Genomic DNA, 11,136 nt, shown 5'->3' with positions numbered 1-11,136 from the left:
GAAGTTTGAAAGTGGATAAACATATGATGGTTATATAATCCATCAGCTCTGTACATTTAATTTCTTACATCTAAAGGTTTTATTGTCCTTCAGAAGTTAAATCTGGTTCCTGTAATGCAGGACAATATTCCTTAACTGATTATTATATACCAGGAGCAGTTTCCTCTTTGTGGAGTCTCACGATGTGCAACTTTAGAAAACATTTGCTGAACTATAAGTATTGAACTGGTCTGTTTGCTTTTGTGGACCTAATATTGCTACTTAACTACTCCTATAAATAACATTTGGATTGCTGCTGGGTCTGTGGAGCTAAGTGAAATAATAGTTGATCAGGTACTGAAATAGAGTTACATTTCCAACCATTCACCTACACTCAGAGCACATAAGGTGTCAAACTGATATGGCACCTTTTGAGTTTTTGGAATGTTGGATTCACTTTAGTTAAGGGATGGAATCTTATGAGAATTTGGCAATGTGCTAGTTCTGCTGAGAAAACTGACTGTGAACCTCTCCAGCTCAACTGCCTGTTTTCTCTCCGGATCATGTCCCTTTCACTGCAAAAAAGTGGGCATGGTTTGCACTGTTATTCTGGCAGGATGGGGACTCTGGTTGCATTGGGATCGGGTGCCCTTTTTACCTGGCAGTGCTAACCTGTGCTGGGGCAGTGCCAGGGGCCATTACCTGGCCATGCTCCTTTTCTCCGGGGCTGTATTGACCTTCATGCCCCTGGAAGGATCCCCACGACAGGTTCACATCTGGTTGCATCTGTTGTAATCCTCGTTGACAATGATGTCACAGTGGCAAGGTATGAAACTCTCATGGGAGGGGCGCAAGGAGGTCTGTTTAATTAGATTAAAATGTATTTAAACGTATTAGAACATAGAACATTACAGTGCAGTACAGGCCCATATTGAAATCAGGTTTATGCCCATTATGCAGGTGAACCTGACTACATTGTCGGTGAGGGGTGGTGAAAATCAGATATCATGATCTCGCTGGTATGATACATGATTTCTAGGTTTTGCCGGATCTTGAATCCTTTCCGGCAATCTCATGAATCGACAGTCCGGGATTGAGATGCCCAAGGTCTTATTATTAAATTCAGCACGTTAAGGGGTTAAATCCATATGTCATGGGCTTGATTCTCCATCCTGACACATTTTTTGGTGTGCTGGGCTGGGGGATATGCATATCGGCCATTTCGCGGGATTCGGGCATGCGTTCCTGACGTATGAGCGTCTCCCACAGGCGGAGTGCAGGCTGGAAACCAGCGGGAAGACCAAGTAAGTGATTTAAATCTATTTTTAATCTATTTTAAATGTCATTATTGGGGCCGATAGCATCTCCCATCTTGCCAGGAGTATTTCACTCAGGCAGGGTTTAGAGTAGTTCCCCATGTTCGGGGAACTAGCAGTAGACCCGCTGGAGTGAAGTGGGGGGAGGTCAATTGAGGCCCCCTGGGGCTCGGGCAGTGGGGGGGGGGTGATGCTGCCTATGTATGGGCATCCTGGCAGTGCCAGCCTGAAATCCTAGCACTGCCCAAGGGCAATATGTCCACTGGGCATTGAGCAGTGTCAAGGGAGTGGGGTCTGTTGTGGGTGGGGCCTACAGGTGATCGGTGGAGTGGGGGGGGGTGTCCAGCTGCCACTTTGCAGATAGGATTGGTTGGGGCTGGAGGGAGGCCAGTGATTGGGATGGGTTGGTGAGGGATGTCTGTTGGGGAAGGGTGTTTGCCTCCTGGGGGTTGGGGTTTGCCTCCCGTGGGAGGGGGTTTTCCAGTTGTGGGGGGGGTGGTGGTTTGCCATGGGGGGTGGGGGAGGTCTTGGCTCCTGCGGGAGGGGGTGGGTCTCAGACTCTGGCATGAATAGGCCCTGCGCACTGAGCTTTTAATGATATTCACAATTGTGACCTCAGCATTGCACAGAGCGTGGGAGATTCAAGTCTAAACTTCTACTGAAAAAACAATCAAGAATTACAACATTTTCCCCACCAATTCAGCATTTAGAATGTTTTTGGGAGAATCAGGTCCCATATAATTTATCTGGGAATGTATATTTGACCCATTAACCAGAACTAAATGGAGCAGTTGACACCACTGCATTTCTGTTATACCAAAGCAGTTTCAGAGAATGGAGTTTGGTCATTTTCATCCTTTTGCCTATTAGTAAGACACCACTTGCCTGGTTGAACACTTGTTTCCAGAGGAGCAGTTGGAGTGGAGACTCAGTGCAGAGAGCTTGTAGGTAAGAGGGATTTTTACCTTACTTCTTTCAGAGGTTATTTTTCCTAAACTGGGACTGTAAAACCAGTAGACCCCAGGGACACCTGGGAAGCTTTTCTCCCCCAATAAATTTGAACAGAGAGGCCATTACAGAGACATGGTTAGAACAGGGACAGGAATGGTTGTTGGCAGTTCCAGGGTATGGATGTTTCAGTAAGAGTAGGGAAAGCGGTAAAAGAGGTGGAGGAGTAGCATTGTTAATCAAGGATAGTTTAACGACTGCTGAAAGGCATTTCGAGGGCAATCTGCCCACTGAGGTAATACAGGCTGAAGTTAGAAATAGGAAAGGATCGGTCACTTTGTTAGGAGTTTTCTACAGGCCCCCAACTAGTAAGAGATGTGGAGGAGGAAATGGCAAAGCAGATTATGGATAGCTGTGGAAGCCACAGGGTAGTTATCATGGGTGACTTTAACTTTCCAAATGTCAATTGGAGCCTTTATAGGTCAAATAGTTCGCATGGGACACTTTTTGTACAGTGTGTGCAGGAGAGTTTCCTGACACAATATGTGGATAAGCCGACAAGAGGTGGGGCCACATTGGACTTGGTACTGGGTAATGAACCGGGCCAAGTGTTAGATTTGTTTGTGGGAGAGCACTGTGGAGATAGTGACCGCAATCCGGTGTCCTTCAGTATTGCAATGGAGAGGGGTAGGGTACACGACAGGGCAAGGTTTATAATTGGGGCAGGGAAAATTATGATGCGATTAGGCAAGAATTAGGGAGCATAAGATGGGAGCAGAAACTGTCAGGTCTGGGCACAAACGAAAAGTGGAGCTTTTTCAAGGAACAAATACTGCGTGTCCTTGATAGGTATGTCCCTAGCAGGCAGGGAGGAAATGGCCAAGTGAGGGAACCATGGTTCACAAAGGAGGTTGAATGTCTTTTTAAGAGGAAGAAGGAAGCGTATGTAAGGATGAAAAAAACAAGGTTCAGTTGGGTTGCCTGAGTGTCACAATGTAGCTAGGAATGAGTTAAAGAAATGGCTTAGGAGAGCTAGGAGGGGGCATGAGAAATCCTTGGTGGGTCGGATAAAAGAAAACCCCAAGGCTTTTTACTCTTATGTGAGAAATAAAAGAATGACCGAGGTGAGGTTAGGGCCAGTCAAGGATAGGAGTGGGAACTTGTGCATGGAGTCAGAAGAGATAGGTGAGGCGTTGAATGAATACTTTTCTTCAGTATTCACTAAGAAGAGGGGCCATATTTTTGAGGATGAGTGCGTGATACAGGCTGATAGGATGGAGGAGGTAGATGTTCTGAGGGAAGATGTATTAGCAATTTTGAAAAACCTGAGGGTTGATAAGTCCCCTGGGCCAGATGGGTTACATCCTAGGATACTTTGGAGGCAAGGGATGAGATTGCGGAGCCTTTAGCTTTGATCTTTGGGTGCTCATTGTTCACAGGGATAGTGCCAGAGGACGGGAGAATGGGTGAATATTGTTCCTCTCTTCAAGAAAGGAAATAGGAATGACCCTGGTAATTATAGGCCAGTTAGTCTTACTTTGGTGGTTGGGAAGTTAATGGAAAGGGTCCTGAGAGATAGGATTTATGACTATTTGGAAAGATGCAGTTTAATCCAGGATAGTCAGCATGGTTTCGTGAGGGGTAAGTCCTACCTCACAAATTTGATTGAATTCTTTGAGGAGGTAACTAAGTGTGAGGATGAAGGTAGAGCAGTTGATGTCATATACATGGATTTTAGTAAGGTGTTTGATAAGGTTCCCCATGGTAGGCTCATGAAGAAGATAAGGATGTGTGGGATAGAAGGAAATTTGGCCGATTGGATAAGTAACTGGCTGTCTCAGAAGACAGAGGATGGTGGTGGAAGGAAAATTTTCAGACTGGAGACCAGTTTCTAGCGGTGTATCACAGGGATCAGTGCTGGGTCCTCCGCTATTTGTGATTTTTATCAATGACTTGGAAGAGAGGGCTGAAGGGTAGGTCAGTAAATTTGCTGATGACACCAAGGTTGGTGGAGTAGTGGATGAGGAGGAGGGCTCTTGCAGGCTGCAAAATGGCATTGATATGATGCAGAGCTGGGTCGAAAAATGGCTGATGGAGTTTAACCCTGATAAATGTGAGGTGATTCATTTTGGTAAGACAAACTTGAATGCAGAATACCGAGTCAACGGTAGGGTTCTAAGGAATATGGAGGAACTGAGAGATCTTGGGGTTCATATCCAGAGATCTCTGAAGGTTGCCACTCAAGTGGATAGAGACATGAAGAAGGCTTTTAGTATGTTAGCATTTATTAACAGGGGTTTGAGTTTAAGAGCTGTGGGGTTGTGCTGCAACTATACCGGACATTGGTGAGACCACATTTGGAATATTGTGTTCAGTTCTTGTGTGGAAGGATGTGGAAGCATTGGAGAGAGGGCAGAGGAGATTTACCAGGATGCTGCCTGGTACAGTAGGTCTTATGAGGAAAGGTTGAGGGAGCTGGGGCTTTTCTCTTTAGAGTGGAGGAGGATGAGAGGCGACTTAATAGAGGTTTATAAGATGATGAGAGAGATTGATAGAGTGGACGTGCAGAGACTATTTCCTTGGGTGGATGTAGCTGTTACTAGTGGGCATAACTATGAGGTTCATGGTGGGAGATATAGGAGGGATGTCCAAGGTAGAGTGGCTGGGGTGTGGAATAGACTGCCTGCTGTGATAGTGGATTCAGACACTTTAGGAACTTTCAAGCAGTTATTGGATAGGCACATGGAGCACACAGTATGATACGGAGGGGATAGCTTGATCTTGGAATTGGACATACCTCGGCACAACATTAAGGACCAAAAGGCCTGTACTGTGCTGCTGTAATGTTCTATGTTCTTGTTCTATATGCAAGCAGAAATTTGAGTTACAATTATGGGAGGAAGGAACAGTGCAGGACAAACACGCGGAGTTCATGGAAACAATATCAAACATCCTACTCTATTCCTACTACATCGATTTGGAAAAATTGACTCAATGCTGGAGCTGAGAAGTAATACATAAAAATGCACTCATCAGTTCTGACATCAAAATAATTCCTAACATTGCCATCTATCTAGTCTTGATTGTGGTTCATCTACATATGTGACTGATTAGAATGTATAAAATTTATAACTCTTGTTATAAATTTTAGCCTTGCAGCTTTGAACCAAGCGGACAATACAGAACATTAGCAATATAGTGCATTAATAATAATAGTATAGAATCATTCCATTATCTGCATCACTTGACTTCATCTCATCAATTCATTTTTTTAAAATGTATTATATAACCACCAGAAAATCAGTCCGATAAGGTTTTGTAATCAGTACCCACTGGTGTAAAAAAAAAAGTGGTCAACACCTCCAAGCTATTTTTAAAAATCCTGTGGGATTGACAGATCTTGATAAGGATAAGGAATCAGTTGCAGGATTATTGTATTAATGTTAGTGGAGAGGTATTTGGATTATAATGCTCAGTTGCAACATGACTAGGTGGCAAGCATGTTTGGCACGATGATATTTTCCTGCTCATCATTTTGATACAGTTGTGTTCGCTCTGATAGTACTGACATGTACCACAGTCTGGGCTGTACTGACAGATCAAATCACAGAGATGTCAAATGACATTACTGCAGCGTTTCTCAAAGTAGTGCACCACCTTCATTCCAGGATAAGGTCACACCATTCGATTTTCAATTGCTTAGATAATGAAACGATTTATACTTGCGTGTGATGACAAAGTGGTAACAATCACGGCCATCTCAAATAAGTTACAGTCCAACACCATCCTTACCACTTTCCATTGCCAGTCAATGGCAGTATTATCATCAAAATCCTGGGAATCACAATTGATTAGAAACTTAATTGAACCAGCCATATAAATAACATGGCTAAAAGAATAGATCAAAGGTTGGATATTCTATGATGAGTCTCTCATTTCTTGATTCCCTAAAGCTTTTCCATCACTTAATTTGTGGGCAGCACAGTGATTAGAACAGTGCTAGGGACCCAGGTTCAATTCCGGCTGTGTGGTTTGTGCATGTTCTCCCTGTGTCTGTGTGGTATTCCTCCGGGTGTTCCAGTTTCTTCCCACAGTCCAAGGATGTGCAGGCTAGGGTGGATTGGCTGTGCTAAATTGCCCTTTAGTGTCAGGGGAATTAGTAAGGTAAATACATCTGGTTATGGGGTTGGGGCCTGGGTGGGATTGTTGTCAGCGCAGGCTGGATGGGCCAAATGGCTTCCTTCTGCAATGCAGGGATTGTATGTGCAAAGAGCAAGTAAGAATTATGATAGAATAATCTCCAATTTCCTTGACCAGGAGTTAAGAAGCTTGGAATCATCAATAACAAAGCACTCCACTTGATCAGTACTCCATCCATCTCCTTGAACATTCGCTGCTGCCAATAATGGTACATTGTGGCTTCACATTGCAGCAACTTACCAAGGATTCTTTAACAGTACCATCTAGAAGGGCAAGGGCATCAGATACAAGGGAACAACCATCATTTCAAGTTATCCTCTAAGTCACACACCATCCCGATTTGGAAATATGTTGCCTTTCCTTCATCATTGCTGGCTCAAAATCCAGGAAATTGCTACCTAAATGCACTACAGATGTGTCTTTGTCACATGGATTACAGCTTCTTAAAGGAAACAGTGGTGAACAATAAATATGGTCCATGTCACCTAATGAACTCTCTGAATGATTTTAAAAAAACATATATAAAAAATAGGACTCCCCTGCCCCATTTTTTAAAATAACAGTTGTGTTTAATTCATTGCTGCTCATTAAAGATGAAACTTCAAGAAAAGATCAACCATTCATCCAGGCTGGTCTTCCACATTCTATCTTTGTAAACTTGATGTCAGAAGGTCTAGTGGCACATTGGGTAGCATCCCTGCCTCTGAGCTGGAAGCTCCAGGTTCTAATCCCACCCCAGGACCTGATGGCCAAGGAAACTGCGTTCATAATACAGGCAAAGAAACCTGCAAATCCTTCCAACATGCCATTAGCTGGTGGGAGAGAATCCTGGTTAGCCATGCCTAATGTGAAGTGGTGCCCATCAAAGTATGAGCCCCTGGTGACAGACTAGCAGAAAGAAATCCCACAACACCAACAAGTTTATTTGTAGCAAATGCCGCAAGCTTTCGGAACAGACTGTCCCTTCGTCAGGTGGCTGGGAGTTCTGATCACAAACAGGGCACAAAGATACAAACTCAATTTACATACATAGTGACTGAAATGTGAGTCTTTACAGCTAATTAAGTCTTAAAGATACAGACAATGTGAATGGAGAGAGCTTTAAGCGCAGGTTAAAGAGATGTGTATTGTTTCCAGACAGGAAAGTTAGTGAGATTTTGCAGGCAAGTTGTGGGGGTTACAGATAGTGTGACATGAACCCAAGATCCCGGTTGAGGCCGTCCTCATGTTGTGCGGAACTTGGCTATCAGTTTCTGCTCAGCAACTCTGCGCTGTCGTGCGTCGTGAAGGCTGCATTGGAGAATGCTTACCCGAAGATCAGAGACTGAATGTCCATGACCGGAAACCCTCCATATATACAGGATCTGCTCAGATGAGGATGATCGCAGCAGACACTCCCAGACGCTGAAAGATGCCCTCATAAGAACAGATATGGTGCTCAACTCATTGATCGACAGTTCCAACGCGCCACAGCCAAAAACCGCACCAACTTCCTCAAAAGACAATTACAGGACATGGTGAACAGAGTACCCTTTGTCATCCAGTACTTCCCTGGAGCGGAGAAGCTATGACATCTTCTCCAGAATCTTCAACATCTCATTGATGAAGATGAACATCTTGCCAAGGCTATTGTCACAGCCCCACTTCTTGCCTTCAAACAACCACACAACCTCAAACAGACCATTGTTCACAGCAAACTACCCAGCCTTCAGGAGAACAGTGACCATAACACCACACAACCCTGCCACAGCAACCTCTGCAGGACATGCCGGATCATCGACCCAGATACCATCATCTCACGTCAGAACACCATCCATCAGGTACACAGTACATACTCTTGCAACTCAGCCAACATTGTCTACCTGATACGCTGCAGGAAAGGATGTCTCGAGGCTTGGTACATTGGGGAGACCATGCAGACATTACGACAATGGATGAATGAACACCGCTCACAATCACCAGGCAAGAGTGTTCTCTTCCTGTTGGGGAACACTTCAGCGGTCACAGGCATTCGGTCTCTGATCTTCGGGTAAGCATTCTCCAAGGTGGCCTTCATGACACACGACAGCGCAGAGTCGCTGAGCAGAGACTGATAGCCAAGTTCCACACACATGAAAACGGCCTCAACTGGGATCTTGGGTTCATGTCACACTATCTGTTACCCCCACAACTTGCCTGGACTTGCAAAATCTCACTAACTTTCCTGTCTGGAAACAATACGCATCTCTTTAACCTTGAAGCTCTCTCCACTCTCATTGTCTGTACCTTTAAGAATTGATTAGCTGTAAAGACTCACATTCCAATCATTATGCATGTAAATTGAGTTTGTACCTTTGTGTCCTGTTTGTGATCAGAACTCTCAGCCTCCTGATGAAGGGACAGCCTGTTCTGAAAGCTTGCGGCATTTGCTACAAATAAACTTGTTGGACTTTAAGCTGGTGTTGTGGAATTACTTTCTGTTTTACCCCAGTCCAACGCCAGCATCTCCACATCATTACAGACTAGCAACCAGTCCTGGAAATTACCAGCTACCAAAACAAACAAAAGTCTGGCTTAGTGCACCAGTAGGTGGGGGAAAAAGAATTGGAATTGGAAATTGGTTGTTCAGATTAATTTGGAGCAAGTCCCATTCCCATATTGAGGGCTGGCAAATAAAGCCAAAATAGTGAGGTAATCCTCCCAGTTTATAAATCATTGGTGTGATCCCAGTTAGAATGCTGCAAGGTCTGCTCATGATCGTACTGAAAGAAAGGATAATGCAGACATTGAAAAGATTCAAGAAGGCAACTAAAACAATTATGAGGATGGAGGGATACAACTATGAGGAGCAATCATGTGAATTTCCATTGGAAAAGAGAAGGCTGAATATGATTAGACTTCAGGACTTTAAAGCGATTACATAATATAGACAATAAAAATCTGTTTCAACTTGTCTCAGTAGAAACAGAAAACCTGGCCTACACTTGAGAGATTCTGGTGGGAGATGAGTTGATGTGGTGAGCAACTTCAAAAATAATTTGCAGAAATAATGATCTAGATTTTAATTTGCTTTACCTGTCGGGAGGTGGGGTGAATGGGGGGTGAATTGGGGGATATGGAGATTGGCCATGGGGGCAGGAACAATCTACACAGTGCAGGGAACCCAGGAGCTGGATTTGATTTGATTTGATTTATTATTGTTACATATATTAGTATGTCGTGAAAAGTATTGTTTCATGCATGCTATACAGACAAAGCATACCGTTCATAACGAAAGAGAGGAAACCATAAGCATAGACATGGGTCAAGGGCGGAGGAGGAAAAACACATTGTTAAGATGGCGGCGCGGGCTCGTTGAGCCAAAGGGCCTGTTTCCCGTGCTGTGTTGTTCTTTGATAATACAGAATGTAGTGTTACAGGCATAGCTCAGGTATAGAGAAAGATCAACTTAATATAAGGTAGGTCCTTTCAAAAGTCTGATGGCAGCAGGGAAGAAGCTGTTCTTGTGTCAGTTGGACGTAACCTCAGACTTTTGTATCTTTCTCCCGACGGAAGAAGGTGGAAGAGAGTATGTCTGCGATGCGTGGGTCTTTAATTATGCTGGCTGCTTTTCGAGGCAGCGGGAAGTGTAGACATAGTCAATGGATGAGAAGCTGGTTTGCGCGATGGACTGGGCTTCGTTCATGACCTTTTGTAGTTTCTTGTGGTCTTTGATAGAGCAGGAGCCATACCAAGCTGTGAAAGAACCAGAAAGAATGCTTTCTATGGTGCATTTATAAAAGTTGGCGAGAGTTGTAGTGGACATGCCAAATTTCAAAGAACAAAGAACAACACAGCACGGGAAACAGGCCCTTCGGCCCAACGAGCCCGCGCCGCCGTCCCACTGTCTCAGTGACCTATTCATGATTTTAGTCTACGCCTAATGTGCGAGGATCAGGGAGGTCCAATTTAGGGACAATTTAGTACCCAATCAATCAGCCTAAAAGCACATCTTTGGGGATGTGGGAGGAAACCGGAGCACCCGGAGGAAACCCACGCAACCACGGGGAGAACGTGCAAACTCCCACAGACACAGGCCCAAATCCATGTGTCCGCACAGTAACAGAGATAGTCTCTGAGCTGTCATGTTGCCCTCGAGATGGTCCAGTTTAAGCACACTAACGACATGAAGCAATAGGCAACTCCCGAAGCAATGTCCAAGAGCAGCCCACTACAACCTGCCGCATGCATGCCCCTTGCTGGACTTAAATGCCTGTGGAGACAAAAAAAATTCATTATTAAACAGGCAAAGACTAACATCCCTGAGGCAAAACGTATTCCCGAGCCTACAATGTTTAGTAAGGCCTACTATATCCCCCTATATGTAGCCCGCTCATGTGGCTGTCTAAGTGACTCTTAAACAACCCTAGCGTGCCTGCTTCCACCACCTTACTCGGCAGTGCATTCCACACCCCCACTACCCTTTGCGTAAAAAACTGCCCTCTAATATTTGTCTTATACCTAGCCCCCCTCACCCTAAGCCCGTGACCCCTCGTTCTATCCATTTCTAATAGCGGAAAAAGCTTACCACCATTTACTCTATCTATCCCCTTCATAATCTTATAAACCTCTATTAGATCCCCCCTCAGCCGACGTCTCTCAAGGGAAAACAACCCAAGTTCATTCAATCTTTCCTTATTCAAATCATTCAAATTTCCTTAGTCTCCTGAGAAAG

This window comes from Carcharhinus amblyrhynchos, chromosome 1 (genome assembly GCF_965287045.1).
Source record: "Carcharhinus amblyrhynchos chromosome 1, sCarAmb.v2.hapA, whole genome shotgun sequence".
NCBI lineage: Eukaryota > Metazoa > Chordata > Chondrichthyes > Carcharhiniformes > Carcharhinidae > Carcharhinus > Carcharhinus amblyrhynchos.
Note: the sequence above shows the minus strand (reverse complement) of the source record.